Source organism: Phyllobates terribilis, unplaced genomic scaffold (genome assembly GCF_046119375.1).
Source record: "Phyllobates terribilis strain yellow unplaced genomic scaffold, ASM4611937v1 Scaffold_1__5_contigs__length_1240528914, whole genome shotgun sequence".
NCBI classification, from domain to species: Eukaryota; Metazoa; Chordata; class Amphibia; order Anura; family Dendrobatidae; genus Phyllobates; species Phyllobates terribilis.
In genome coordinates, this window is record NW_027362761.1 from 1,051,395,856 (window position 1) to 1,051,421,112 (window position 25,257).

The following is a 25,257-nucleotide window of genomic DNA, read 5'->3' on the forward strand; positions in this document are numbered from 1 at the left end:
CATTTCTGACCCCCAGGTCACTGCTGTCAACAACGTGGTCAGAGGTATTAAGCCACTTTTACAGGCTCACAATAAAACGAAAGTGAAACTTTTTTCCTGTGAAATATGTTAAGGAACATCCTTTCCAGGGAAAAGACTTGTGTATAAGTTAAAATAAATGACCAAAAACAAAAATACTCCTCCACACCTTCGGCTATGTTCACAAGTAGCATTTTTTATGCGTTTTTGCACTTTTGTATTGCTTTCAACTATGACAAATGCATTCACCGGGAAATGTCATTTTAACATTTTACAACCTTATCTGGCCATGTGCTCTGTGACACATGCATAAAGTGCTGAAAAGACATGGGAACAGCATGGGGAAGACCCCTGGAAGCATCTCTGACTCCCAGGTCACTGTCTAAAAGTGTGCCTATCATAAGTGATCCTTGCCGCATCAGAAGATGCAGACTAGCAACTATCCCCATGCAAGTTCTAGGCCCAGGGCAGTGTTCAATTGTACCTCCCCCATTCCTTGCAATACAAGCGCAAGTATGCAGCCTGCCACCCACCCACCCCCAGGCTGCAATACCATACTGCTTGCTTGCTTGAACATGAAATTGGGCCTTTTAATCATGTGGAGGCGGAATCTGGCCACCACGTCATGGCTGTGTTGGCGGCCTGGAATCCATACTCAGTCCCCAGCCGCCCGGCGGCCGGGTGTCCATACTCAGTCCCCAGCCGCCCCGGGGCTGAGTGTCCACATGGTCCCCAGCCGCCTGGGGGCAGTCGGGTGTCCATAAACGGTCCCCAGCCGCCCCCATTTCTCCTTGGAACATCCCCCCACACACTTTTCTTAGCCCGGCCTGCTTTAGGCAGCATTTGACGAGCCCACCAGAGATTCAGACTCCTCCGGTCGGCCCTGACTTCTCCATCGGTGGAGTTGAGAGTGCCAAGGTGAGGAGCATGATGATGATGACAGAAGTTAGCATCTGCTATGTTTTCTTTTAATGCAAGTGTAAGTGTGCAGCCTGCCACCCACCCACCCCCAGACTGCAATTCATTCTGCTAGCTTGCACTTGAAATGGGGCCTTTTAGTTTAGAGGAGGCCGAAGCTTGCCACTACCTCATGGCTGCTTCGGCAGCTAGGTATCCATACTCAGTCCCCAGCCGCCCCTATTTGTCCTGGTGTGCCTTATACATAAGATTAAGCGCGTATACCAAAACATTACCTGTGCCCTCCCCAGTGCATTTAGTGGGAAGGAGAGCCTACTCCGCTGTAGTGTGTGCATGCCAAACCCCTGTTCATGGTACATGCGAAGATGCCTCCCACCTTGCACCTGTCGTTGCAGACTTGCAACTATCCCCATTCAAGTCATTGTCCCAGGGCAGTGTTCAATTGCACCTCTCCCATTCCTTGCAATGCAAGCGCAAGTATGCAGCCTGCCACCCACCCACCCCCAGGCTGCAATACCATACTGCTTGCTTGCTTGCACTTTAAATTGGGCCTTTTAGGCATGTGGAGGCGGAATCTGGCCACCACGCCATGGCTGTGTCGGCGGCCTGGTATCCATACTCAGTCCCCAGCCGCCTGGTGGCCGGGTGTCCCCGCTTGCTCCCCAGCCTCCAGGGGGTGGCCGGGTGTCCATACTCAGTCCCCAGCCACCCCTATTTGTACCGGTAACCTTTCCCACACTTTTCTTAGCCTGGCCTGCTTTAGGGCAGCATTGGCCGAGCCCAACGGACTATCAGACTCCTCCGGTAGGCCCTGGCGTCTCCATCAGGGGAGTTGAGAGTGCCAAGGTGAGGAGCATGATGAGGATGATAGAAGTTAGCATCTGCTTTGTTTTGTTGTAATGCAAGCGCATGTATGTAGTAGCGGCTAGGCCTGAGGAGGTCAGCGTTTTGGCGCATATCCTACCTCCTCCGAGGATTGCTGGATGTTTTCCTGCTACTATCCAAGTTCTATGACTCCCGTTAAAACAAAGCTTCAGGTGATAAATGATGGATGAGGTAGTGGCAAAGGAGAAAGAGCAGGAGGAAGAGGGACCATTCACATCAATATCAAGCCAGTCAACCAGATATGTCTTGTAGGATATGTTTCTGTAACAAAAGGAGCAGTTCGGCTACACAGTTATAGGGCATACAGTGAGTGCAATGCCTACCAAAAATTTCGAGGCACTCCAATGCCCCTTGGAAATGACATGGAGGTCAGAGGTAGAGATGAGCGTTGTTCTACTCGAACTGTTCGCCAATCTCAAATTCGAGCTGTTTTGGGCGGTGTTCGAGCCGTTCGGCGAACACGAACAATTTGAGAAAAATTCGGCTGTTCGAGGTTATGTTCGATAACTGTTCGTGCACCAAAATCATAACTGGATTTTTTCTCAGTAATGATGAAAATTAACGTTAATACGCAGTTTGAGTGTACAGCGGGGTGGGGGGAGGGGCAGGGGATGGATCTCTGCAGGAACAATGAAGATCTCCATTTTTTTTCTCTTTCCCGCATTTGCAGTGGGGAGGTGCAATCTGTCAGCCTATCAGCAGCGCACACACGGAGCGAAGTGCTTTTTTTCACACAAGCAAGGGCATGTGTCATTGGCAGTGTATGTCACATGTCCTTGCCCTATAAGACCAAGCCATTTTCCCCGTCGCCACCATTTTCTCACTGCTGCAGCTGCGTGTTAGACGGCACCGCTGTTGCTGTGTGCGCTATACCTTGTTAATTTCAAGCCAATTTTCGCACAAATATACAGATAGCTTGGGAGTAGGGAATAGTTGTGATTGCAGTCCTTTTAAGGACTAGGTTACAGCATTTCCTACGACTTTTATCAGGGACGTCTGTGCTCTTAAATAGATAGGTTGTGGGAGTAAAGACTAATTGTAATTGGAGTCCTTTTCAGGACTAGGTTACATCAGTTCCTATCAGTTTTTGCCAGGCAGGTCTGTGCCAGTGCTGTGCAAGTTTTTTTCACAGCATTTGGCTGAATCTAGCAAAGCTAATCCTTTTTGGCCTATTGCAGAGTGTGTTAGTCAGTGGAGTAGCCTATCTGTGTTGCAAGATATACCACCTGTGTATAGAATACCAATTTTTTTACTGCACCTAGTGAAGTAAAATCTTTTGGGCATAGCATCATTCTATTAGTCCATCTATACTGACCTCCATCAGGTTGCAAATTAAAACTAATTTTTATCTGCATCTACAGTACCTCTGAAAAAATATTTGGGCTTCTACCTGTGTGTGGGACTTGTTGTATTAGTCCATCTATACTGACCTCCATCAGGTTGCAAACTGAATATATTTTTTTCCTGCATCTACCTCTGAAAAAATATTGGGCTTCTAGCTGTGTGTGGGTCTTGTTCTATTAATCCATCTATACTGACCTCCATCAGGTTGCAAACTGAATATAATTTTTTTCTGCATCTAGCTCTGAAAAAATATTTGGCCTTCTAGTAGTGTGTCGGACTTTCTCTATTAGTCCATCTATACTGACCTCCATCAGGTTGCAAACTGAATATAATTTTTTTCTGCATCTAGCTCTGAAAAAATATTTGGCCTTCTAGTAGTGTGTCGGACTTTCTCTATTAGTCCATCTATACTGACCTCCATCAGGTTGCAAATTAAAACTAATTGTTATCTGCATCTACAGTACCTCTGAAAAATTATTTGGGCTTCTAGCTGTTTGTGGGACTTGTTGTATTAGTCCATCTATACTGACCTCCATCAGGTTGAAAACTGAATATATTTTTTTCTGCATCTACCTCTGAAAAAATATTGGGCTTCTAGCTGTGTGTGGGACTTGTTGTATTAGTCCATCTATACTGACATCCATCAGGTTGCAAACTGAATATATTTTTTTCTGCATCTACCTCTGAAAAAATATTGGGCTTCTAGCTGTGTGTGGGTCTTGTTCTATTAATCCATCTATACTGACCTCCATCAGGTTGCAAACTGAATATAATTTTTTTCTGCATCTAGCTCTGAAAAAATATTTGGCCTTCTAGTAGTGTGTCGGACTTTCTCTATTAGTCCATCTATACTGACCTCCATCAGGTTGCAAATTAAAACTAATTTTTATCTGCATCTACAGTACCTCTGAAAAAATATTTGGGCTTCTAGCTGTGTGTGGGACTTGTTGTATTAGTCCATCTATACTGACCTCCATCAGGTTGCAAACTGAATATATTTTTTTCTGCATCTACCTCTGAAAAAATATTGGGCTTTTAGCTGTGTGTGGGACTTGTTGTATTAGTCCATCTATACTGACCTCCATCAGGTTGCAAACTGAATATATTTTTTCCTGCATCTACCTCTGAAAAAATATTGGGCTTCTAGCTGTGTGTGGGTCTTGTTCTATTAATCCATCTATACTGACCTCCATCAGGTTGCAAACTGAATATAATTTTTTTCTGCATCTAGCTCTGAAAAAATATTTGGCCTTCTAGTAGTGTGTCGGACTTTCTCTATTAGTCCATCTATACTGACCTCCATCAGGTTGCAAACTGAATATATTTTTTTCTGCATCTACCTCTGAAAAAATATTTGGCCTTCTAGTAGTGTGTCGGACTTTCTCTATTAGTCCATCTATACTGACCTCCATCAGGTTGCAAATTAAAACTAATTTTTATCTGCATCTACAGTACCTCTGAAAAAATATTTGGGCTTCTAGCTGTGTGTGGGACTTGTTGTATTAGTCCATCTATACTGACCTCCATCAGGTTGCAAACTGAATATATGTTTTTCCTGCATCTACCTCTGAAAAAATATTGGGCTTCTAGCTGTGTGTGGGTCTTGTTCTATTAATCCATCTATACTGACCTCCATCAGGTTGCAAATTCAAAATAATTTTTTTCTGCATCTAACCCAGCCAATAGTTTTGGCCTAATACCACAGTTTGGCCACTCAGCTCTGCTCGGTTACCATCCATTGTTTTTTTGTGCAAACAACTCCAGAGTTGTGAATTAGTTAACCACCAAAATGAGTGGAAAAAGGCCTGCTGCTGGTGGAAAGGGGAATAGACGTGTTGGGAAGGGGAAAAAAGGTTGTGTCCGTGGGGTAGGTGTTAAAGCAACAGTAACATCTGCAGAAGAAAGACCATCTTCCAGCCAAACTAAAATGTCTACTTCTTTTAGCGGACAATGTGATAAGATCCCTTTCTTACGGCCACGCCAATCGCTACAAATTCCAGATGAGGCACAAAAACAGCAGGTGCTTCAACGGATATCAAGTGCTCCTTTAAGTGGGCTCTCCTCCACATCAACTTCAACATCACAAATACTCCAGTCCTCAAAGGTGTCACCCAAATCGCACTTGCTTCCTCACAGCTCCCAAATCTCCAGCTGCCCGTCTGAGTATGAGGTAGAACAGATGGTTGAGTCTGCAGAGCTGTTTACTCATACTATAGCCTGGGAATCAGAGGTCGACTCCAGCGCTTCTGTGAATCCAGACGAGGAAATGATCTGCACTGATGCCCAGAATCTTTATGAGTCGGATCCAGGACCAGACGCAGAAGGTTCTGACCATAATGTAGACCCTCATTCCCAAATTGTAACTCCTGTTGGTGGAGACAATGAGGAAGACGATGATAAGACTCAAATTCCTGATTGGAGCGACAACTTTAGTTTTTTGTCAGGGCAGGAACAGGTTGGCTCTGAGGACGACGGGTGTGATAACGCACAGGGTGATGATGATGAGGTCGGAGATCCCACTTACTGTCAACCCACAGTCAGCCAAGAGATGAGGTCAGCAGAGGAGGTGGAGGAAGATGCTAGTGACGACGAGGTCAGGTTGCGCCTTCCTGGACAGAGACGTAGTACTGGAAGCACGTCAACAACTGCATCCTCAAACACAACTCTGCCTCTCACCACAAGTCGTGGTGGCTCTTCAGGTCGCATGGGTGCTAAGCCTTGCATAGCCTGGGCATTTTTTCAGATCGATAAAGATGACCCAACTCGTGTTATCTGTAACATTTGTCAGCAAAAGCTAAGTAGAGGCCAAAAAATACATAGTTTGAGTACTTCATGCATGAACCGGCACATGGACATGAAGCATAAGTTGCAGTGGGAAGCTCAGTGTGCTACAATGCGGCCTAGCCGGCCGGGCCAACCACCGTCTGCCATATCTTGTGCATCCGCGGCCTCTTCATCTTCTGTGACTGGGGGGACAGCAGTCACACCTGTTTTGGGGCGCAGACCTGCCACCTCTTTACCCGCAACAGCCAGCGTGATTGGCAGGTCATCATTTTCTTTGGAGGTGGTAACACCAGCTGGTGTTGAGCGCTGTCCGACATCGATAGCACCACCTTTGGATCAAGGCAACCTAACATGTCCGCCTGCATCTTCCTCACAGACCGGCAGTTTGCCGGGGACACCCTTATCAACCCCGTCTAAGCACAATAGCCAGCCCTCGGTCCCTCAGATGTGGACAAGTAAAAGACCATTTCCTCATAGCCATGAGAAAGCTAAGAGGTTGAATTTCACCATCTGCAAGCTCTTGGCTACAGAAATGCTGCCTTTCCGCCTGCTGGACACAGAGGATTTTCGAGACCTTATGTCCGTCGCAGTGCCCCAGTACCAGATGCCCAGTCGGCACTACTTCTCAAAGAAAGGTGTGCCTGCGCTCCACCAGCATGTCGCACATAACATCACCGCTTCTTTGAGAAACTCTGTGTGTGACAGGGTGCATTTCACCACAGACACTTGGATGAGTAGGCATGGACAGGGGCGTTACATGTCGCTGACTGGGCACTGGGTAACTATGGTGACAGCAGGACAAGGGGCTGCTGTCCAAGTCTTGCCGTCCCCACGAGTTGTGCGTCAATCCTCTTTATGTCAAAGTTCCTCCACTGCTTCTGCCTCCTCAACCTCCTCTCGGTCTTCCACCTGCACCCAAAGCCTATCTGGTCATGCCACAAGCTTTCTAACTGCGCAGAAGGGATCCTGCACACCTCCTTACTATGCTGGCAGTAGGGCTCAACGTCATCAGGCGGTTTTTACATTGAAATGTCTGGGAAATGTGAGTCACACAGCTGAGGAGTTGTGGTCAGCTCTGGAGAACCAATTTCATGAATGGTTGTCTCCACTGGACCTGAAACCAGGGAAGGCCGTGTGCGACAATGCTGCAAACCTGGGTGCGGCCCTTCGCCGGGGCAATGTCACACACGTGCCTTGTATGGCTCACGTGTTGAACCTGGTTGTCCAGCAATTTTTAGCCCACTATCCCAGACTAGATGGCCTTCTGCAGAGGGCACGGTCGCTGTGTGCTCACTTCCGCCCTTCGCATCCCGCAGCTCAGCGACTTACATCTCTACAGAAGTCGTTGGGCCTGCCACTTCACCGGCTAAAATGCGATGTGCCTACCCGGTGGAAATCAACTCTGCACATGTTGCAGCGACTGTGGCAGCACCGACAAGCCCTGGTGCAATACGTTCTGACGTATAGCCTGGGCCAACGAGATTCAGAGGTGGGGCAAATCACGCTGGAGGAGTGGTCTCAGATCAAGGACCTATGCACCCTTCTGCACAGTTTTGAAATGGCGACGAAGATGTTTAGTGCTGACGATGCCATTATCAGCATGACTATTCCGGTGATTTACATGCTGGAGCACATGCTAAACAGAATTCGGAGTCAGGTGGTGGCACAAGAGGAGGTGGAGGAAGTAGAGGAGGAGGAGTTGTATGCGGAAGGGCTAACATCTGCAAGGTCCAGACGGTCGGCAGCACCAAGGCGGCAGGCATGTGAGGGTGGGGGAGATGGTTTTACCAGGGCGCATGGTAGCAGCCAAACTAGTGAGGAAGGTGCAGGAGCCCAGGAAGAAGTGGAGGACGAACTGATGGAAGACTCATCAGATGAGGGAGACCTTGATCACATTTCTGTTGTGCGAGGTTGGGGGGAGAGGACAGAGGAAGGAAGCATGATTGTTACCTCGCCACCAACACAACAGGGACTTGGTGCTCCTGGATGCGCAACACACATGAGTGCCTTCTTGCTGCACTACCTGCAACATGACCCTCAAATTGTGAGAATTAGAAATAATCCTGACTACTGGGTTGCCACACTGTTAGATCCCCGGTACAAAAGTAAATTTGCAGAAATTATTCCTGGCATAGAAAGGGATGCACGCATGCAGGAGTATCAGCAGAGACTGTTGCAGAATCTTACATGTGCTTTTCCACAAAATACCAGTGGTGCACGTAGTGAATCTCACAGTTCCAACTTGCCAACCGTGGGACCGTCAAGTGTTCAGCACTCAAACCGTAACAGAACCACAGTATCTGCTGGTAACATCAATTTTGCGGAATCATTTCACCACTTTTTTAGCCCATCCTTTGCAAGGCCACAGGAGACAAGAAGTCTGACACATAGTCAACGCCTAGAGACGATGGTACAGGAGTATCTCCAAGTAAACATTGAAGCCACGACTGTGTCACTGGACCCTTGCTCTTTTTGGGCTTCCAATCTGGATAAATGGCCGGAGCTAGCCACTTACGCCTTGGAGATCTTGTCATGCCCCGCAGCCAGCGTTCTGTCTGAACGTGTGTTCAGCGCTGCTGGTGGTGTGCTGACAGATAAGCGCACGCGGCTCTCCACTGATAATGTAGACAGACTCACGTTCATAAAGATGAACAAATCATGGATCCGAAACGACTTTTCTACCCCTGTGTCATCCTGGGGAGAGTAAAAGCTTGATGATTGGTTAAAATCACCCTACCAACCGTTTTAAGCTTTCAAATTACTAATCATGTTTATCTGTATCTTGACTGGAAAATAATTTGGGCTTTGTAGCAGTGTGCAGCACTGATCCTATTAGGCCATCTATACTAAAGCTTCACCAGATTTAAAATTAAAAATAATTTTTAGCTGCATCTAGCCCGGAAAATAATTTTGGGGCTCCGAGATGCGCAAGGCACATAAGTGCCTTCTTGCTGCACTACCTGCAGCATGACCCTCATATTGTCAGAATTCGAAGTAATCATGACTACTGGGTTGCCACACTCTTAGATCCCCCAAACTTTTCGATCAACCTTTTCATTTTAATAAAGACCAAAAAAATGGTCATTTTTGAAATTATAAGCATTAGCAGGTTGTTAGAAACTGAAATCAAACAGTTTTCAACTCAAAACTTTATTCTAGGTGATGTTACATTTTCACATAGGACCCCTTGTTCGAAAGGAGCTTCTGAACTCTCTCGTCCATTGAATTTGTCAGGTTTTGGATGGTTTCTGCTTCAATTGTTTTGCATGAGGACAGAATACCCTCCCAGAGCTGTTGCTTAGATGTGAACTGCCTCCCGCCATCATAGACACTCCTTTTAATGATGCTCCAAAGGTTCTGAATGGGGTAGAGGTCAGGGGAGCATGGGGGTCACACCATAAGTTTGTCCCCTTTTATGCCCATATCAGCCAGAGATGCAGATGTTTTATGTGCAGCATGAGATGGTGCATTATCATGCAGAAAAATGATCTTGCTGTGAAATACACGGTTCTTCTTCTTGAACCATGGCAGGAAGTGCTGTTTGAGAAAATCCACATACATTATGGAGTTCATCTTTAGCGCCTTCAGGGATCCTAAAGGGGCCGACAATCTCTCTCCCCATGATTCCAGCCCAAAACATTACTCCACCTCCTCCTTGTTGGCGCTGTAGCCGTGTTTGCGTGGGGTGTCCATCAACCAGCCATCCTCCACTCCATCCATCTGGACCATCGAGCGCTGCACGGCACTCATCCGTGAACAAAACAGTTTTGAAATCAGTCTTCATGTAATGTTTGGCCCACTGGAGCCGTTTCTGCTTGTGTGGAGTGGATAGAGGAGGTCGACAGGATGGCGCATGCACAGCTGCAAACCTCTGAAGGACCCTGCATCTTGTTGTTCGGGGGACGTTGGAGGCACAAGCAGCTTCAAAAACTTGTCTGCTGCTATGACAAGGCTTTTTTGCCGCTGCTGTTTCAACCTGACGTAATTGCCTGTAGGAAAGAGTCCTCAATTTGCCCTTATCAGCACGCACATGTGTGTACTGTGAATCAGCTACATACTTCTTGATTGCCAAGACACTTCATCCTGATCATCGCACAATGTTGATTGTAGTCATGCCTTGACCTAAACACTCCACAATTTGTTGCTTCTCAGCAGCCGACACATCCTTTTTCTTTCCCATTTTGGCAGAAAATGTAGGCTGCTTAATAATGTGAGAGAGCCTTCTTAAGTAGTCTTGCCTTTCATTGGACACACCTGCCAAACTAATTAGCACAGGTGTCTGCAATTGCTTACAGTGATATAAAGAGCCCTGACACACATCACCATCAATGAGTTTAACTGACAAACAAACAAATTCTACCCTTATCACTCCTAAACACTTTTTGCATAATAATTTGGAACACAGTGTACATGTGCTTTTCCAAAAACACCAGTGGTTCACGTAGTGAATCTTACAGTTCTAACTTGCCAACCGTGGTCTGTATGGAGTTGTTCAATAAAGGGCCCAAAATTAAGATAACATAGATGGGAGAGGTCTCTATGAATAGGAATTCCTAAGTATTTGATACCCTGTGAGGGCCAGGCAAAGGGAAAGTTGGACTGGATGGAATCCTATATGGATTTGGGGAGGGAGACATCGAGGGCCTCAGACTTCGCTGCATTGATTTTAAAATTTTACCATGTAACAAAGTGATCTATTTCAGCCATAACAGCATGGATGGATATATGTGATTGAGTGATATATACTAGGACATCATCAGCAAATAGAGAGCACTTGTACTCGGTGCCTCCCACCTCAATCCACCTAATATTGGGGTTATGGCGAATTGATGAGAGCAGGTGCTCCGTCACTAGGATGTATAAGAGAGGGGACAGAGGACATCCCTGCCTTGTCCCATTGGTGATTGTGAAAGGTGATGAAAATGTTCTGACGCACCCCCTGGGCCTTGGGACACCCGGAGCCGGACCCTTTTTGGTGGATGCTGGTGGTTGTAGTCTTCCTGGCGGCGACCCGGTTCCGTGGCTCAGGGCGGTCAAACCAGTGGCGGAACTATTTATGTGGTTTTGATGTTTAAATGTCCGACTACGCCACCCGTGGATTGCGGTCAGAGTGAACCGCCGCTACAGGGCAGACCGCTGAGGCTGGTGTTGTGGGTGCAGCAGAGCGTAGCATAACTCCCCACGGGAGGAGTATAGCCTCAGGGCAGTGTATGCGGAGGATGGGGGTGATGGTGCAGGGCAGCAGCAGTAACGACACGGAGTCAGTGATGCAGTTCAGGGCCTTTACTCACAGTTCTTATTATCCAGACCACGTCTGCAGGTAACGGCTGCCCACGTCGTACTGTGCTCACCAGGTGAGGGGCTCAGACAACTCCCAGATAACTTTGGAGCACTTCACAGGACCCCCTTTGTGTGTCCTTTGTCTGGCCTTTCTTACCAACACTTCTGTCCGGCTGCCTCGGGCCTCCTCTTGGTAAACTTGGCGCCAGTTTCCCTGACCCTATGTGGTGCCTTCCTAGCGGGTGTAGCGAGGGGCTGCGCCACATAAAATGTCAGAGCCTCCGGTTTCTAGCTGAGGGTCGTTTCCTGCCTCCACTAGTTCGGGGACCGGTCTCCCCCTTTGGCCTGACCCCTCCACGCAGGTGGATTCGGGCGTGCGGTGGCGACTCGCCCGTCCGCACCCCTGGGATCCCTTCATTCCTCGTTCCTGGAGCCTTCTCCACTCCTCTTCCTTCCTTCTCCCTCTTCCAGGCCTGGGCCTCTGTTACTAGGCCCGCCTCCGGAGCAGAGCTCATGCAGAGCCCCTGCTCCCTGCCACTTCTGCTCAGACTTCTCTGCACTGAACTAAGATGGTGCCCACCTTTTATACTCCCTTCTCAATGCACCCAGGAACTGCTTCCTCCCTGCTCCTGCACTACAGGGTTCCCCTTCCTCAGTGTTCCCTCCCCCCACTCCAGCCAGGGACAGGGACTGTCGTGCCCATCTCAGGGGCATATTGGTCGCCCTGCCCCACGGTAATGTGGTGTAATGCATGCAGGTGTCGGGTCCTGATCCACACTCCATCCTTACCTGAGAGTGAGATATCACACCTCTGGGTGAGGTGCAATACGTCTGTAGCAACCGAGCCCTCAGGGTGCTACAGTTCCATTTATCTTCAGCCTAGGTGACGTATTGCGATACAGGGCCGTGATTTTGGCTATAAAAGGGTCCCCTAGACCCCTACCCCAAGCTTTTTAAGAGAATCATATATGGCGTGCCAGGAGACTCTATGGAATGCTTTCTCAGCACCCAACGAGAGTATCTAATTACAAATTTTTAACTGCATCTAGCCCAGGAAATACTTTATGCCTAGTAGCAGTGTCTGCTAGTCAGCGGATTATCCCGGCTGTTAAGCAAGCTGCACCACCTGTAGTTTAGACACTTAATTTTTTCAAAGGAAATGCTTCGGGACCATGGGATACTTAGTGAAGAGCATCAGGAGGCACCCCAAGGCATAGGGGCTGGGACTGGCAGTAGGATGCCTTGCGGTGGACAGCCGAGCTCGATCCTTATAAAAGCTTTTTAACTGCAGCACCTTTAGTGGACGCTACTGGAGCTGGAATTACCGCGGCTGCTGGCATGAGACTTGCCCTCCAATAGATCCTTGTAAATGGATTTAAAGTGTATTCATTCAAATTAGAGAGACAATTTAAATTAAAAAGCTTAGAGCTGCCTCCACCACAGGGGGGCTCGCTCGACACACCAGCGGACAGGCACCAGTATTGGGAGAGGGGGGCTGGCCGTCAGGGTTCACCGTGGCTCTGGCACAAACCCGGCGACACGGAGGTGGCACGGGCAGGAGCGGACTGGCCGTGTCGGCTTCTCACTTTTTGGATTTTAGAAGGGCATGACATGCCTATATCTGTGTCTCCCCCTCCTTTTACTCCTCCACCTCTTTTATTTTCGCATGACTATATGTACTTGTCACTTTTCCATGTGTTAGTTATGTCTTCTGAGCAGTTTGTCAGCTTTTGGACACCTTTGAAGGTGTTTTCTATGTGTTTCTATGTGTTTTTGTTTGCCTGCCATTGGTTTTAACGGTGTTCGAAGGTGTTCGACGAACAGTTCGGCGAACACATGGGTGTTCGACGAACCGAACCGAACTCGAACACTACGGGGGTGGCTCAACACTAGTCAGAGGGCGTTATCTAAACCTTTTTTTCCATTTATAGCAACTGGGTCTCCTGTGCACTGTTGGCCTAAGCAGTGAATGGAATGCTTTCCAAAAATTATGAGGTACTGCAATGCCCCTTACAAGAGCCATGTGTGGCACCCCAGGCGTCTGGTCACCACAGTAATAGTGATAACGTAGGAGAGCAAGTGGGAGGTTTCCTGGTCAGGATCCCTTAAACATGCAACATCCTCCTGCCCCAGTCCTGGGAGGGGAGAATTCTGCCCTTATAAACTTGATCTGGGGTGGGGTTGAGTGAGTCAGAGAACAGAGAACAGTCAGAGTCAGAGTGAAAGCAAGGGAAAGTAACAGCAAGGAGCTCTGTAGGAGCTAGGGGCTAAAGACGAGGGGCTGGAAGCAGAGCAGAGCTCGCCCTGGCAGAAGAAAATAGGAACCGGACACAGGAGTCCGAAGCTGTGAGGACTTATATATCCAGCAGCAGAAACCAGCCGGCAGGGGATTTCAGGTCCTCTGGCCATAGAAGCCCGGAGGATCAGTGTAGCGCCGGCGTCCCTGCCCTCTGCTAGGCAGGGACGCTGTTCCCCTCACCTCCCTGCTCCGTGCCCGGCGTCCTCCTCCCGCTCTGCTGGCAGCGCGCGCTCCTTCCCGTCCACTGTGCTCAGGGCGCGCGCGCGCGCTCTCCCTCCCTCTTAAAGGGGCCGCGCGCGCCGTCCTAAGGAGTCCCCGGCCAATGGCCGGAGGACTTCACCATATATAAGGCACCTCCTCCAAAATGGAGGTGCCCGAGCAATGTTGTTGCACTGTTCACTACTCTGCTTCAGCCCTCAGGTCCCGTTGCCAGTTCCTGCCAGTTACCTGCCAGTTACCTGCCTGATTCCTGCCTGATTATCTGCTACCTGCCTGCTAGTCTGAGGTCCGACGGTCTGCCTTACTACTCCTGTCAGTCTGTCTAATGACCAGTCTGCCCGCTCACCTGGGAGCGCACATCAGCCACCTGCCTGCTTGCCCGAGGTCCGACGGTCTGCCTTCCAACTCCTGTCAGTCTGTCTATGGACCAGCTTGCCCGCTCACCTGTGAGCACACACCTGCTACCTGCCTGCTAGTCTACCTGGAGGCTCCGCCGTCACGTGCTGTGACCACCTGCCTGTCCAGTGACTCCTGCTCGCTCACCTGGGAGCGCTCATCTGCTGCCTGTCTGCTAGCCTACCTGGAGGCTCTGCCGTCACGTGCTGTGACCACCCGCCTGTCCAGAGACTTCTGCCCGCTCACCTGGGAGCGCTCATCTGCCGCCTGTCTGTTGGTCTTCCTGGAGGCTCCGCCGTCACATGCTGTGACCACCCGTTCATCCAGAGACTCTCGCCTGCTCACCTGGAAGCTCACGTCTATCATCAGCCGCCACAGGTCGTTCCAACCCTTTACCTAGAGACTGCCCCGGTCACTTGCCGTGACCATCTGCCCGTTCATCCAGAGACTGCCCCGGTCACTTGCCGTGACCATCTGCCCGTTCACTCAGAGACTGCCCTGGTCACTTGCCGTGACCATCAGCCCGTTCATCCAGAGACTGCCCCGGTCACTTGCCGTGACCTCCAGCCCGTTCACTCAGAGACTGTCCCGGTCACCTGCTGTGACCTACTGCCCGTCTTCCCTGGTCACCACCCACTCCCTTACAAGGACTGCCCCCTTGTATAGTAGCTCAGAGGTTCCGCCTCCCAGACCCGTTACAGTTTGCTCGGGCCATGGAACCCGGTGGCACCCAAGCTCCCTCCCTCTCGGACCTGTGTCATGAACTGTCCCGTCAAAGGTCCCAACAGGAGTCCATCCTGGGTCACCTGCGGAATGTCAATACTCGCCTGGACACTCTGACTGCTCCACCAGCAACCTCCGCCACTGCCATGTCTCGCAATCCGGCAGCCCCGCTGCCCACTAATACCATGGTATCCTACCCCGGACCCCGGCTTTCTGCACCTCCTCGCTTCGGAGGCGACTCCGCCCAGGCTCGGGGCTTCATAAATCAGTGCACCCTGCACTTTGAACTATTGTCCCACCAGTTTAACTCCGAACGGGCCAAAATTGCATTCATCATGTCCCATCTCACCGGGGAGGCCCTGGCCTGGCTAAATCCTCTATGGGAGAGAGGAGACCCCCTGGTGTCCGACTTGCCTGCCTTTCTCACGGCTTTCCGGAAAGTCTTCGACGAACCCGGACGGAAGACCTCATCCGCATCATCTCTGCTACGCCTCCGTCAGGGAAGTCTCACCGTGGGCCAATATGCCATACGGTTCCGTACCCTTGCCTCGGAGCTGGCCTGGGATAACGACGCTCTGGTATCCGTCTTCTGGGAGGGTCTGTCTGGCCGTATTAAAGATGAACTTGCCGGTCGGGACATTCCTACCACTCTCGATGACCTAATAACTCTTGCCACCCGGATTGACCTACGGTTCCAGGAGCGTGCCAAAGAGGTCATCCGTGAGAGGAGGTTTCCACGTCTAGCTCCTACTTTTCAGAAACCCGTCACTCCATCCGTCTCTCCCCAGGTACACTCTCCTGAGCCTATGCAGGTCGACCAGACCAAGATGGTCAAAACCCGTCAGGACTTACGCCGTGCCGAAGGGAGCTGCTTCTACTGTGGCAGTAAGGAGCACCGGATCCGTACCTGCCCGGAGAGGTCGGGAAACGCCTGTGTCTAGGTTCGCTCAGAGAGGTCAACCTAGACAAGAATAAATCCTCTCCATCTCTGCTACTGTCAGTCTCAATTATCTGCGGGGAGAATCGTTATTTCGAACTAGCCCAACTTGACTCTGGAGCGGCCGGGAATCTTATCTCACAGTCCCTGGTAGAAAAATACCGCATTCCCACCAAACCTCTGGCTGTACCAATATCTGTCGCTGCTGTGGATGGGGGCCTCTTACCACGACCCATCCAACTCATCACCAAATCTGTAACTCTGCAAGTGGGAATGCTGCATTCTGAGAGCATCTCCTTTCATGTTCTGCCTGGACTCTCTCACGCCCTTTTGCTAGGCCTACCTTGGCTCCAGAGACATGCACCCGTGCTTGACTGGCAGACCGGAGAAGTCCTTCGCTGGGGACAGGACTGCCATAAGACCTGTCTGGTTCCCGTCCATCCCGTCCGTCCTTCTCCTACCCCAGCTAATCTACCTGGACTTCCGATTCCTTATTGGTCTTATGCTGATGTCTTTAATAAAAAGGAAGCAGAGACACTACCTCCTCATAGACCATACGACTGCCCTATCGACCTGTTACCTGGTACTACTCCTCCCCGTGGGCGTATTTATCCTTTATCCGCTGCTGAGACCCGGTCGATGTCCGCATATATTGAGGAGAATCTGGCCAGGGGATTCATCCGGAAATCTACCTCTCCGGCGGGAGCAGGCTTCTTTTTCGTCAAAAAGAAGGACGGCTCTCTCCGTCCCTGTATAGACTATAGAGGCCTTAACCAGATCACGCTGAAGAATAAGTACCCCCTTCCGCTCATTCCGGAGTTATTTGATCGCCTGAGGGGGGCTAGAATCTTCACCAAACTGGACCTCCGTGGGGCGTACAACCTGGTTCGTATCCGTCAGGGGGATGAATGGAAGACGGCATTCAACACCCGGGACGGCCACTATGAATATCTGGTAATGCCCTTTGGTCTCTGTAACGCTCCTGCCGTCTTTCAAGAGTTGGTCAATGACATCTTCCGGGACCTTCTCTACTCCTGCGTAGTGGTGTACCTGGACGACATCTTGGTCTTCTCTCCGGATCTCCAGACTCACCGGAGGGACGTTCGTCAGGTCCTGCTCAGGCTCAGGCAGAATCACCTCTTCGCTAAATACGAGAAGTGCCTCTTTGAGCAGACCTCGCTTCCGTTTTTGGGCTACATTATTTCTCAGACCGGCCTACGAATGGATCCAGAGAAACTGTCTGCCATCGAGAAATGGCCTCGACCGGAGGGGTTGAAGGCCATTCAGCGATTCCTGGGCTTCGCCAACTACTACCGCCTCTTCATACCACACTTCTCTTCCCGGACTGCCCCAATTTCCGCGCTCACCCGTAAGGGTACTAATCCCAAAGAGTGGCCGCCCGAAGCAGAGGAGGCCTTTCTTTCCCTAAAACAGGCCTTCTCTTCCGCCCCGGTGCTGCATCGCCCGGACGGCAACAAGCAGTTCTTCCTGGAAGTTGACGCCTCCTCCTCTGGAGCCGGAGCGGTACTTACTCAAAAATCATCTTCCGGGAGAATGGTAACTTGTGGCTTCTTCTCCAAACTCTTCTCCTCTTCTGAGCGCAACTATTCCATAGGAGACCGAGAGTTATTGGCCATCAAACTGGCATTGGAGGAGTGGCGTTACCTACTCGAGGGGGCTCTTCACCCGGTAATAATTTACACTGACCACAAGAACTTGGCTTACCTCCAGCATGCCCAGAGACTTAACCCGCGCCAAGCCCGGTGGTCCTTGTTTTTTGCTCGCTTTGATTTTGTTCTTCATTTTCGCCCGGCTGACAAAAACGTCAAAGCAGATGCCTTGTCCCGATCCTTTCTGGTGTCCGATCTCGAGGAAGAACCTAAACATATCATTGATCCCGCCAGAGTAATGCAGGTGGCTCCCGTGAGTCTAAATCGTCTCCCTCCCGGTAAGACGTTCGTATCAGTACCTGATCGGGAGAAGATCCTACACTGGGGTCACTCATCTAAACTAGCTGGCCACGCCGGTCAGAAAAAGACCCTCCAGCTTATTGCCCGGCACTACTGGTGGCCTACCCTGCACAAGGACGTAATAGACTTTGTTTCTGCCTGTGTGTCCTGCGCCCGCAACAAAGTCCCGAGACACCTGCCAGCCGGTCGCCTTCTTCCGCTTCCTGTGCCTGCTGCCCCCTGGCAGCATATTGCTATGGACTTCATAACTGATCTCCCCGTCTCTGCCGGTTGTACGGTCATTTGGGTGGTCGCTGACCGCTTTTCCAAGATGGCTCACTTTATTCCCCTGCCTGGCCTCCCGTCTGCACCTGAGCTGGCTAAAGACTTTATCCGCCACATCTTCCGTCTTCATGGCCTGCCCCTCCACATCGTGTCGGATCGTGGGGTACAGTTCACCTCACGTTTCTGGAGAGCCACTTGTAAACTGCTAGACGTCACCCTGGACTTCTCTTCCGCTTACCACCCACAGTCTAATGGTCAAGTGGAGCGGATCAATCAGAACCTGACCAGTTACCTCCGGCACTTCGTTAATGCCCATCATTCTGACTGGGTGGATCTCCTACCATGGGCCGAGTTCTCCTATAACAATCACGAGAGCGAATCCTCCTCCAAATCCCCGTTTTTTGTAGTCTTCGGTCAGCATCCTCGGATTCCTTTTCCTGTCTCCACCTCTGTGGACAACCCGGCTGCGGAATCCCTCGTTAGCAAATTTTCCTCCATTTGGGAGAGTACCCGATCCCCACTCCTCCAGTCGTCCGAACGGATGAAAAGACACGCTGACAAAAAACGCCTGGATCCTCCACAATTTCGTCCTGGAGATAAAGTCTGGCTCTCGTCTAAATATGTCCGACTCAAGATACCTTCTTACAAGTTAGGGCCTCGGTTCATCGGTCCTCTGGAGGTCATCAGTCAGATCAACCCGGTGGCCTATAAATTAAAACTCCCGGCCAACTTACGGATCCCTAACTCCTTCCATGTATCTCTCCTCAAACCTGTGGTACTTAACTCTTTCTCCAAGTCTACAGGTACGCCTCCTGCTCCGGTTTCTGCTGAGGACGAGTTTGAGGTAGAGAACATTCTTGCCACCAAAAGGGTAAGAGGAAAGACCTTTTTTCTAGTAGATTGGAGGGGGTTTGGTCCTGAGGATAGAACGTGGGAGCCCCGGGAGAACATCCATGCCCCTCTCATCCTAGCTAAATTTCTGTCTGGCCTAAAAAAGGGGGGCCTAAAGGGGGGGGTACTGTAGCGCCGGCGTCCCTGCCCTCTGCTAGGCAGGGACGCTGTTCCCCTCACCTCCCTGCTCCGTGCCCGGCGTCCTCCTCCCGCTCTGCTGGCAGCGCGCGCTCCTTCCCGTCCACTGTGCTTAGGGCGCGCGCGCGCGCTCTCCCTCCCTCTTAAAGGGGCCGCGCGCGCCGTCCTAAGGAGTCCCCGGCCAATGGCCGGAGGACTTCACCATATTTAAGGCACCTCTTCCAAAATGGAGGTGCCCGAGCAATGTTGTTGCACTGTTCACTACTCTGCTTCAGCCCTCAGGTCCCGTTGCCAGTTCCTGCCAGTTACCTGCCAGTTACCTGCCTGATTCCTGCCTGATTATCTGCTACCTGCCTGCTAGTCTGAGGTCCGACGGTCTGCCTTACTACTCCTGACAGTCTGTCTAAGGACCAGTCTGCCCGCTCACCTGGGAGCGCACATCAGCCACCTGCCTGCTTGCCCGAGGTCCGACGGTCTGCCTTCCAACTCCTGTCAGTCTGTCTATGGACCAGCTTGCCCGCTCACCTGGGAGCACACACCTGCTACCTGCCTGCTAGTCTACCTGGAGGCTCCGCCGTCACGTGCTGTGACCACCTGCCTGTCCAGTGACTCCTGCTCGCTCACCTGGGAGCGCTCATCTGCTGCCTGTCTGCTAGCCTACCTGGAGGCTCTGCCGTCACGTGCTGTGACCACCCGCCTGTCCAGAGACTTCTGCCCGCTCACCTGGGAGCGCTCATCTGCCGCCTGTCTGTTGGTCTTCCTGGAGGCTCCGCCGTCACATGCTGTGACCACCCGTTCATCCAGAGACTCTCGCCTGCTCACCTGGAAGCTCACGTCTATCATCAGCCGCCACAGGTCGTAACAACCCTTTACCTAGAGACTGCCCCGGTCACTTGCCGTGACCATCTGCCCGTTCATCCAGAGACTGCCCCGGTCACTTGCCGTGACCATCTGCCCGTTCACTCAGAGACTGCCCCGGTCACTTGCCGTGACCATCAGCCCGTTCATCCAGAGACTGCCCCGGTCACTTGCCGTGACCTCCAGCCCGTTCACTCAGAGACTGTCCCGGTCACCTGCTGTGACCTCCTGCCCGTCTTCCCTGGTCGCCACCCGCTCCCTTACAAGGACTGCCCCCTTGTATAGTAGCTCAGAGGTTCCGCCTCCCAGACCCGTTACAATCAGTCACAAGCAAGGGACCAGCACCGCCGTCGTGAAGCGGAGGCTAACAGAAGGCCCCAAGTCAGCAGCCTTACGGGTGAGCACTACACGGTACACTCAGGGATGTGGGCTACTTCTACCCGCTTACAGCAAGGTAGCCAGGAAGAGTGCAGACAGACGGGGAGGCCTACAACTCCACCTGGCCAGGGGAACTCCTGCTTGCTCACAGACTGACCAGGCCTCTTATGCTAGCCAGTACTCCCAGGAGGGTCTACCTTATAATCATCAGTAAAGTCCCTGAACTGCACTGCAAAGACTCTGAGTCATTCCTGCTGTGCTCGTGCACCATCACCCCCATCATCCACACTCACTGCCCTGAGGCTATACTCCTCCCGAGGGGAGTTATCCCATTTTATGCTGCGCACACAACACCAGCCTCAGCGGTCTGCCTCGCAGCGGTAGTACTCCCTGACCACAATCCACGGGTGGTGCAGTCAGACAATTAACCTCAAAACCTAAGAAAGATTGCCACTGGTTTGACCAGCCTGAGCCATGGGACCGGGTCACCGCCACGGAGACTACAGACCCCAGAGACCCGGCACCGGGTATCCCACACACGTGTACACACGGCCCAGGGGGCGCGTCACATGCAGTACAGCATATTACAAACATAAGTCCCATTATTGGGGAGTGGTTGTCCCATAGTAATTGCTTATGCCTTGCAAGCAAAAGCTGCCAAAAATTAGGATGGAGCAACTTGCAATGCCCCTTACAAGAGCCATGCAGTACAGCATATTACAAACATAAGTCGCATTATTGGGGAGTGGGTCTCCCATAGTATTTGCTTATGCTTTCCCAGCAAAAGCTGCCAAAAATTAGGACGGAGCAACTTGCAATGCCCCTTACAAGAGCCATGCAGTACAGTATATTACAAACATAAGTCCCATTATTGGGGAGTGGGTGTCCCATGGTATTTGCTTATGCTTTCCCAGCAAAAGCTGCCAATAATTAGTACGGAGCAACTTGCAATGCCCCTTACAAGAGCCATGCAGTACAGCATATTACAAACATAAGTCCCATTATTGGGGAGTGGGTGTCCCATAGTATTTGCTTATGCTTTCCCAGCAAAAGCTGCCAAAAATTAGGACGGAGGAACTTGCAATGCTGGCACCCTGGTGGTATAGTGGTGGTGGAGGCTGAGGATAAGGAGAAGAAGATTAAACAGCCGAAACGAGGAAGCGTATACCCATGTGTGGGTGTGAAGCGGTGCATGTGAATACACGTCCCGAAATAACACAGTGGATTTGACTTTATGTTACTCTGCTGTCATTTGGTGGTGATGAGAAGTCTGGCCCAATCCAGCCCTTGTTCATTTTGATAAGGGTCAGCTTGTCAGCATTGTCAGTTGACAGGCGAGTGCGCTTATCAGTCATAATTCCCCCAGCGGCACTAAAAACACGCTCCGATAACACGCTAGTGGCAGGGCATGCCAGGACCTCCAACGCATACAGAGCGAGTTCATTCCAAGTGTCCAGCTTGGATACCCAATAATTAAAAGGCACAGAGGAATGACGGAGGACGCTGGTACGATCGGTAAGGTACTCCCTCACCATCTTTTGAAACTTTCCACTCCTTGTGAGAGTACCCCGCGCCTCAGGGCCTGTAAGCTAGGCGGGTGTCAGAAAACTGTCCCAGAACATTGAGAGTGTTCCCCTGCCTCTGCTGGATTGGAGTTGCATCTCTCTCGCCTGTACGCCTTGGTTGGGCAACGAACTGTGACCTCTGCCGCTAGAGTGTTCAGATGGGAATTTTTTTAAGAGTTCTGCAGCAAGGGCCTTCTGGTATTGCCCCATTTTTGTAGACCTCTCCACCTCAGGAAAAAGAGAGTGAAAGTTCTCCTTGTAGCGGGGGTCTACAAGTGTCACCAACCAGTAATGACTGTCACCCAAGATTTTGACAACGCGAGGGTCACGGTTAAGGCAGCGTAACATAAAGTCAACCATGCGTGCCAGACTGGTAACGGGCAAGATTTCCGTGTCCTCACCAAGATGACGACTGACCATGTTCTCCTCCTCCTCCTCCTCTTCCTCCTCCCCCCTGTCCTCAGGCCACCCACGCTGAACCGACGGTATGACACTTGTACAGGTACTACCGTCTACAACGCATGATAGCAGCTCCTGTTCTTCCTCCTCCTCCTCCTCCTCCTCCTCTCCCTCATTGTTCCCCAATGCACGTTGGGATGAGATGAGGCTGGGCTGTGTGTAATCGCCCGCTACGGCTTCTTGATCCATCTCATCATACTCTGGCTGCAATGCCTCCTCTTTAATTCTCTGCAGAGAGCGTTGCAAAAGGCAGACAAGTGGGATGCTGACACTAATGATGGCTTCATCGCCACTCACCATCTTTGTGGCCTCCTCAAAGTTTGTCAGGATTAGAGATGAGCGTTGTTCTACTCGAACTGTTCGCCAATCTCAAATTCGAGCTGTTTTGGGCGGTGTTCGAGCCGTTCGGCGAACACGAACAATTTGAGAAAAATTCGGCTGTTCGAGGTTATGTTCGATAACTGTTCGTGCACCAAAATCATAACTGGATTTTTTCTCAGTAATGATGAAAATTAATGTTAATACGCAGTTTGAGTGTACAGCGGGGCGGTGGGAGGGGCAGGGGATGGATCTCTGCAGGAACAATGAAGATCTCCATTTTTTTTTCTCTTTCCCGCATTTGCAGTGGGGAGGTGCAATCTGTCAGCCTATCAGCAGCGCACACACGGAGCAAAGTGCTTTTTTTCACACAAGCAAGGGCATGTGTGATTGGCAGTGTATGTCACATGTCCTTGCCCTATAAGACCAAGCCATTTTCCCCGTCGCCACCATTTTCTCACTGCTGCAGCTGCGTGTTAGACGGCACCGCTGTTGCTGTGTGCGCTATACCTTGTTAATTTCAAGCCAATTTTCGCACAAATATACAGATAGCTTGGGAGTAGGGAATAGTTGTGATTGCAGTCCTTTTAAGGACTAGGTTACAGCATTTCCTACGACTTTTATCAAGCAGGTCTGTGCTCTTAAATAGATAGATTGTGGGAGTAAAGACTAATTGTAATTGGAGTCCTTTTCAGGACTAGGTTACATCAGTTCCTATCAGTTTTTGCCAGGCAGGTCTGTGCCAGTGCTGTGCAAGTTTTTTTCACAGCATTTGGCTGAATCTAGCAAAGCTAATCCTTTTTGGCCAATTGCAGAGTGTGTTAGTCAGTGGAGTAGCCTATCTGTGTTGCAAGATATACCACCGGTGTATAGAATACCAATTTTTTTACTGCACCTAGTGAAGTAAAATCTTTTGGGCATAGCATCATTCTATTAGTCCATCTATACTGACCTCCATCAGGTTGCAAACTGAATATAATTTTTCTCTGCATCTAGCTCTGAAAAAATATTTGGGCTTCTAGCAGTGTGTGGGACTTGGTCTATTAGTCCATCTATACTGACCTCCATCAGGTTGCAAATTAAAAATAATTTTTTTCTTCATTTAGCTCTGAAAAAATATTTGGGCTTCTAGCAGTGTGTGGGACTTGTTCTATTAGTCCTTCTATACTGACCTCCAGCAGGTTGCAAATTGAATATAATTTTTTTCTGCATCTAGCTCTGAAAAAATATTTGGGCTTCTAGCGGTGTGTGGGACTTGGTCTATTAGTCCATCTATACTGACCTCCATCAGGTTGCAAATTAAAAATAATTTTTTTCTGCATCTAGCTCTGAAAAAATATTTGGGCTTCTAGCAGTGTGTGGGACTTGGTCTATTAGTCCATCTATACTGACCTCCATCAGGTTGCAAATTAAAAATAATTTTTTTCTGCATCTAGCTCTGAAAAAATATTTGGGCTTCTAGCAGTGTGTGGGACTTGGTCTATTAGTCCATCTATACTGACCTCCATCAGGTTGCAAATTGAATAAAAAAATTTTCTGCATCTAGCTCTGAAAAAATATTTGGGCTTCTAGCGGTGTGTGGGACTTGGTCTATTAGTCCATCTATACTGACCTCCATCAGGTTGCAAATTAAAAATAATTTTTTTCTGCATCTAACCCAGCCAATAGTTTTGGCCTAATACCACAGTTTGGCCACTCAGCTCTGCTCGGTTACCATCCATTGTTTTTTTGTGCAAACAACTCCAGAGTTGTGAATTAGTTAACCACCAAAATGAGTGGAAAAAGGCCTGCTGCTGGTGGAAAGGGGAATAGGCGTGTTGGGAAGGGGAAAAAAGGTTGTGTCCGTGGGGTAGGTGCAGAAGAAAGACCATCTTCCAGCCAAACTAAAATGTCTACTTCTTTTAGCGGACAATGTGATAAGATCCCTTTCTTACGGCCACGCCAATCTCTACAAATTCCAGATGAGGCACAAAAACAGCAGGTGCTTCAACGGATATCAAGTGCTCCTTTAAGTGGGCTCTCCTCCACATCAACTTCAACATCACAAATACTCCAGTCCTCAAAGGTGTCACCCAAATCGCACTTGCTTCCTCACAGCTCCCAAATCTCCAGCTGCCCGTCTGAGTATGAGGTAGAACAGATGGTTGAGTCTGCAGAGCTGTTTACTCATACTATAGCCTGGGAATCAGAGGTCGACTCCAGCGCTTCTGTGAATCCAGACGAGGAAATGATCTGCACTGATGCCCAGAATCTTTATGAGTCGGATCCAGGACCAGACGCAGAAGGTTCTGACCATAATGTAGACCCTCATTCCCAAACTGTAACTCCTGTTGGTGGAGACAATGAGGAAGACGATGATAAGACTCAAATACCTGATTGGAGCGACAACTTTAGTTTTTTGTCAGGGCAGGAACAGGTTGGCTCTGAGGACGACGGGTGTGATAACGCACAGGGTGATGATGATGAGGTCGGAGATCCCACTTACTGTCAACCCACAGTCAGCCAAGAGATGAGGTCAGCAGAGGAGGTGGAGGAAGATGCTAGTGACGACGAGGTCAGGTTGCGCCTTCCTGGACAGAGACGTAGTACTGGAAGCACGTCAACAACTGCATC